The sequence below is a fragment of the Salmo salar genome, chromosome ssa03 (genome assembly GCF_905237065.1).
Source record: "Salmo salar chromosome ssa03, Ssal_v3.1, whole genome shotgun sequence".
NCBI lineage: Eukaryota > Metazoa > Chordata > Actinopteri > Salmoniformes > Salmonidae > Salmo > Salmo salar.
The window spans coordinates 102,649,496-102,656,425 of record NC_059444.1 but is presented as its reverse complement, the minus strand read 5'-3'; positions in this window follow the sequence as shown (position 1 = coordinate 102,656,425).

Sequence of the window (6,930 nt, the reverse complement as noted above, 5' to 3'; positions counted from 1 at the left end):
TATGTCAGCGGAGTACCCAGCCAGAAATAATCAGACACCCATTTTTCAAGCTAGCATATAATGTCACATAAACCCAAACCACAGCTAAATGCAGCACTAACCTTTGATGATCTTCATCAGATGACAATCCTAGGACATTATGTTATACAATACATGCATGTTTTGTTCAATCAAGTTCATATTTATATCAAAAACCAGCTTTTACATTAGCATGTGACGTTCAGAACTAGCATTCCCACCGAACACTTCCGGTGAATTTACTAAATTACTCACGATAAACGTTCACAAAAAACATAACAATTATTTTAAGAATTATAGATACAGAATTCCTTTATGCACTCGCTATGTCCGATTTTAAAATAGCTTTTCGGTGAAAGCACATTTTGCAATATTTTGAGTAGATAGCCCAGCATCACAGGGCTAGCTATTTAGACACCCACCAAGTTTAGCCCTCACCAAAGTCAGATTTACTATACGAAAAATGTTATTACCTTTGCTGTTCTTCGTCAGAATACACTCCCAGGACTTCTACTTCAATAACAAATGTTGGTTTGGTTCAAAATAATCCATAGTTATGTTCAAATATCCTCTGTTTTGTTCGATGCGTTCAAGACACTATCCGAAGGGTAAATAAGGGTGACGCGCCCGACACGTTTCGGTGACAAAACATTTCTAAATATTCCATTACCGTACTTCGAAGCATGTCAACCGCTGTTTAAAATCAATTTTGATGCCATTTTTCTCGTAAAAAAGCGATAATATTCCGACCGGGAAAGCGTGTTTAGTTCAAAGACAGAGAAAATAAAAACATGGGGTCGCCTCGTGCATGCGCCTCAGTCTCATTGTCCTCTGATAGACCACTTACCAAAGGCGCTAATGTTTTTCAGCCAGGGGCTGCAAAGACATCATTCAGCTTTTTCCCGAGTTCTGAGAGCCTATGGGAGCCGTAGGAAGTGTCACGTTACAGCAAAGATCCTAAGTTTTCAATAAAGAGAGTCAAGAAGCCCTAGGAATGGTCAGAGAGGGCACTTCCTGTACAGAATCTTCTCAGGTTTTTGCCTGCCATATGAGTTCTGTTATACTCACAGACACCATTCAAACAGTTTTAGAAACTTTAGGGTGTTTTCTATCCAAAGCCAATTATATGCATATTCTAGTTTCTGGGCAGCAGTAATAACCAGATTAAATCAGGGGCGTTTTTTATCCGGCCGTGTAAATACTGCCCCCTACCCCTAACAGGTTAAAAAACATGAGCTGGCGCACACCCAGAAAAATAGTTTGTGAGGAGGTGCTGACTAACGGCGAATAAACTATAAACTATCAAAATAAATAAAGTCGCACACTCCATGTTTAAACTCCCAGCAATTGAATGGGTATTTACCAACGTTTCAGCATCACTGTGCCTTCCTCAGGGTGATGTCATGAATACTTGAACCAGGTTATGTAGACAACCAGTGCAATTAGTGCAACCAATGATAATAGAGAGGGGTGTGTCATAATGATTAAGTTCATTAAAATGAATTAGTGAAATTGTTAAAAAATATGACATATTAAATATATTACTGTATTGTTATCATATAGAAACATCATGGAATATTGTACATCATATTAAATATATTACTCTATTGTTATCATATAGAAACATCATGGAATATTGTACATCATATTAAATATATTACTCTATTGTTATCATATAGAAACATCATGGAATATTGTACATCATATTAAATATATTACTCAATTGTTATCATATAGAAACATCATGGAATATTGTACATTATATGACCATCAACATACATTATTGTTTCATTCAATTTCACATAATAAGGATATTTAATATTTTCAAGTTCAGAAGTCAGAACCCATCACCTGCTATGTAAAAGAGACAGAAGAATGCACAATGGTCAATGCTATCTGGGATCCTTGGGACATCCCTACCCTAAACCCTAACCTTAACCCCTACCTTAACCATTTTAAATGTCAACTTCAACGGGCTATGGACGTCCCAAGGATGTATCTCTACCTGAAAATACATGATCTAAGTGATTGATAGTTGGTATTCAGCAGTCATAAAGCCTTATTTACTTTAACGAACTACTAAAATAGTGATTTTGTCAGACAGCATAGACAGCAGCTCTACACTTTATTGACTGACTGATCCATTCATCCTTCCATCCCTCCTCAGCCTTCCTCTCCTCTGAAGACCCAGTGAGGGTGGAGCTCAGTCAGAGAGCTGTTGAGGGACTGGTTAGGAAGAACACTTCTACAGCCAGAGAGGTGAGAGGTCACACATGGTTTAGATGGTAAATATTTATGTCCCCTTAGTGGTTCATCACGTCAGCAAAAGGGAATCTATGTTTATTTACATTAGTGCAAATTGTCCGCTGATATTGGTGTAATTTCTCACCCCTTTTGGCTGTATGAAAGTTCATTTTCCCTCAGACACACACATTTGTTCTTTGATATTATGAAGGTAATTTGTGTCAAATGTACTTTTCCCGTCATTCACCCCATCTCTTTACATTGCTTATGCATATTCAGTGGCCTGACTGCATCCAGACTATGTCAAATTTTTGTGTTTGCTAAAATTGCAGCACGAGGGCAAAGATTTGTGTGTATTAGGTATTTGTTGTGAAATTGTTAGATATTACTTGTTAGATATTACTGCACTGTGGGAACTAGAAGGACAAGCATTTCACTACACCTGCAATAACATCTGCTGAACACCTGTATGTGACCAACAACATTTGATTTATTATGAAGGTAATTTGTGTCAAATTTACTTTTCCCCTCATTCACCCCACCTCTTTACATTGCTGATGCATAATCAGTGGCCTGACTGTGTCAAAGGCCCATCCTGGTAGATCTGAACCTAATGCAGCTTGGAGTGATCAGATGACAGAAGTCACATTTAGGTGCCAGGTGTAACTGAGGCCATAGATGCTCCATATCCATTACATTGAGTGTTTTATATAATATAACTAAATGTGTTTCTGTGTTGCAGGGGCAGTCAGAAATGGAACAGCAAGGCCACAGAACATGACATAAGCAGAGCTGTGGGAGACCACCTCAAGCCCCTGGTAGAGCCGGGGGTGGTGTTTACCACTCCACCACGCCTTCAGCAGGCTGGAAAAGTGGGATTGATACAGTTTTTCATACTAAGGTGGACCAATAGTTTGTTGATTGGTCGGTCATCGGGTTAATTTGTTTTACAATTTGTTCAAATCAAATCAAGCTTTATTTATACAGCACATGTCAGACATGGATGCAACACAATGGCTTCACAGGAAAAAACTATGAAAATAATCAGAAATATTTAGTACACAAATATGAGGATAAAAAAACAATAATAACAACTGAAAGACTAATGAGCATTGTAAGGAAACGCCATTGATTAAAATATCAACAATATGATGCAACATCTAACCCAAAATATAACTTGTTTTTTAGGAGGGGCTCTGAAAGACACTATGGGGGTGTCCACTGGAAGTTGACTAGTAACAACAACTGGGACCTAAAAGACACCCACCATGAGACCCACTAAATCTGCCCAAGAAGAGGAAAACAAAAGAAAATCCCACACCAAACTTAAAGACAGGAAGCAAACCAAAAAGGTGGAGCAACTAAAGGTGTTGACTCTCCACATGTATCAAGACAACTGGAGCACTGGGCCAGACACTCTTAAATAGAACCTGGACCAGCTCAGGTGAAACACCTTCCCACTAACGAGATGGACAAGCCAGCACAGGTGTAACACATACTGACTAACGAGGTGACACCAATCAGTGCGTCCTACGTGCTAACGAGCTAGACGGGATAACGAGCTAGACGGGCTAACGAGCTAGACGGGCTAACGAGCTAGACGTGCTAACGAGCTAGACGGGCTAACGAGCTAGACGGGCTAACGAGCTAGACGTGCTAACGAGCTAGACGTGCTAACGAGCTAGACGTGCTAAAGTCCAACCTCAAAACATAAATGGAAAAACCAAAGCCTGTAACACCTTAAGACAACAAATATATCCTATATTTATGTTGGACAAGTTTGCTCACCACCAACAGAAAACAACTTCCATTTCACATTATAATCAACTACAATGCTTCACCTTCACCAATATAAACATGGTGTCTACTGGATGTCAACAATTAAAAACAAGAAAAAACACGTATTTCTAAATAATAATATACAATAGTATTATTTGTTTCTCCTTTTTCTTTCTATAGAATCCTAAATCCCACTAGCTTCTAGAACTCTCGTCTTCCTAAATCTCACTAGCTTCTAGAACTCTCGTCTTCCTAAATCTCACTAGCTTCTAGAACTCTCGTCTCCTTGGAACGAGCCCAAACAAAACTCATCTCCAATACGGAAAAACGTGCAGCCAAAATAAATAAAGATCCATAGCAACGCACTAGCTAAACGCAAAACACAAATCTTATATCCATTTGGGGGGGAAATCAGGTTGAACCTGCTCTTGAAACTAACACAACAAAACAAAAAACACATGGAAATGGAGATATATTTCACCTCACTGGTTAGAGGACAACCTGCAGAAGACAGTCAGCTACATTTTGGAGTGATGCAGTTAAATTTAGGGGTCCCTAAACAAAGGAACACAACACTTATTTGTCATAACTCATCGATATCATGTTGAAATCAATTGTGCCGCGAGGAAGGAGATGAGGTTGCACGTCCTGTTAAAACTAACAGCTCAAAAACCACACAGAATCTGGGAATAGTGTGTACATCCCTGGTTAGAGGACAATTTGTAGAAAACAGCCAGATACATTTTGATTCCAGTGGGTCACCAACATGGTAAGTGTAACACAGCTCTTTTTTTGTTAGTCACTTTTTGTTAAATCTCATAAATAGTAACTCTTTCAATTCAGAGCCTAGATTTTCCCCCTGAGGCTAATATCCATATCATGTTGAAATCAATAGAACAGGGGACAAACGTTTAGGGTTCTACATTGTGACATCATTAATATACACCTACTACAATGTTAAAACATTCTACAATGTGACATTAATTCATTGATATCATGAAACAACTCCTTAATGTATTTTCTGATGTTTGATCAGAGGTCTTTTATCAGAGAATCTCTTGTCACATTGACCACAGCCAAAATATTTCTCTCCTGTGTGTGTTCTCTGGTGCACTGTCAGATATCCAGATAGACCAAAACTCTTCCCACATTGACCACAGCTATAAGGTTTCTCTCCTGTGTGTGTTCTCTGGTGCACTGTCAGATTGCTAGATTGACCAAAACTCTTCCCACATTGATCACAGCTATAGGGTTTCTGTCCTGTATGTATTCTCTGGTGCACTGTCAGATTGCTAGATTGACCAAAACTCTTCCCACATTGACCACAGCTATAAGGTTTCTCTCCTGTGTGTGTTCTCTGGTGTAATGTCAGAGAGCCAGATGTAGTAAATCTCTTCCCACATTGAGTACAGCTAAATGGTTTCTCTCCTGTGTGTGTTCTCTGATGAATTTTAATGCCTGATGGGGAGGTGAATCTCTTCCCACAGTCAGAGCAGCAGTGAGTTCTCTTCCCTGTGGATCTCTGCAGGTGTTTCTTGAGGTGTTCTAATGTGGAGAGACTCTTCTCTGCCTCTTCAGCATCACGAGGTTGTTGAGGCTCCCCAGAGGATCCACGATAGTCCCGTCTCTCTCCTGTGTGAACAACAAAGTCAGACAGATGATTAAAGGCCCACAACAGCGGTAATCCACTGTAAAAGGTGATGCCAACAGCGTAGCCATGATGTTGTACAACAATTGACATCTGTAATGAATGTTAGAATTATTTGACAATTGTCTTAAAATGAGCAAGAATAGTCATATTTTGTCTTGTTTTCACATTCGTAGTAACATTACGATTGTAGGCTAGAAATAAGTTATTAAAGTTGATGAAACTCTAAGCAGTGTGCCAGACTACTTTTGGTCTCCAATATAGGCCCCTTTCTGTGTTTGCTAAAATTGCGGCACGAGGGCGATGCACATGCAATTTTGTTGTAGAAACCGATAGTTATGGATGTACTATATCTGGTAATGAGGAAACCACTAGTTATGGATGTAGTATATCTGGTAATGAGGAAACCACTAGTTATGGATGTAGTATATCTGGTAATGAGGAAACCACTAGTTATGGATGTAGTATATCTGGTAATGAGGAAACCACTAGTTATGGATGTAGTATATCTGGTAATGAGGAAACCACTAGTTATGGATGTAGTATATCTGGTAATGAGGAAACCACTAGTTATGGATGTAGTATATCTGGTAATGAGGAAACCACTAGTTATGGATGTAGTATATCTGGTAATGAGGAAACCACTAGTTATGGATGTAGTATATCTGCTAATGAGGAAACCACTAGTTATGGATGTAGTATATCTGCTAATGAGGAAACCACTAGTTATGGATGTAGTATATCTGGTAATGAGGAGACCACTAGTTATGGATGTAGTATATCTGGTAATGAGGAAACCACTAGTTATGGATGTAGTATATCTGCCTGGAGCAAAAATGGTGAGCAAAGATTTTAGTTTTTCACAATGTATTCTGAAAGTGAATGGGGGAAACTCAGGGGAGTAACCTCCATTTCCAGGTTGATGATGAGTTCATTTCACACTACTTTGGATTATAATTGTAAGACTCATTTGAATCTCCTGCTTAATATGTTTGTGTTATTGTCGCAAATCAACTGCTTTGTACTTAAAAAACACTTCAACCAGTAAAATGCTCTTTGGCTTTTCCATCAGCCTGACAATGAGGGTTTGTACACTCTTTGCCAAATTGGCCCATAACTTCACCTAACAACAAACATACCTATGTAATGAACGAAGAAGCACTTTGGTTGTTGTTGCATGACACACATAGTGTCCTCTAGGACCCATAACAATAACATAGACCTACTGTAGGACCCATAAC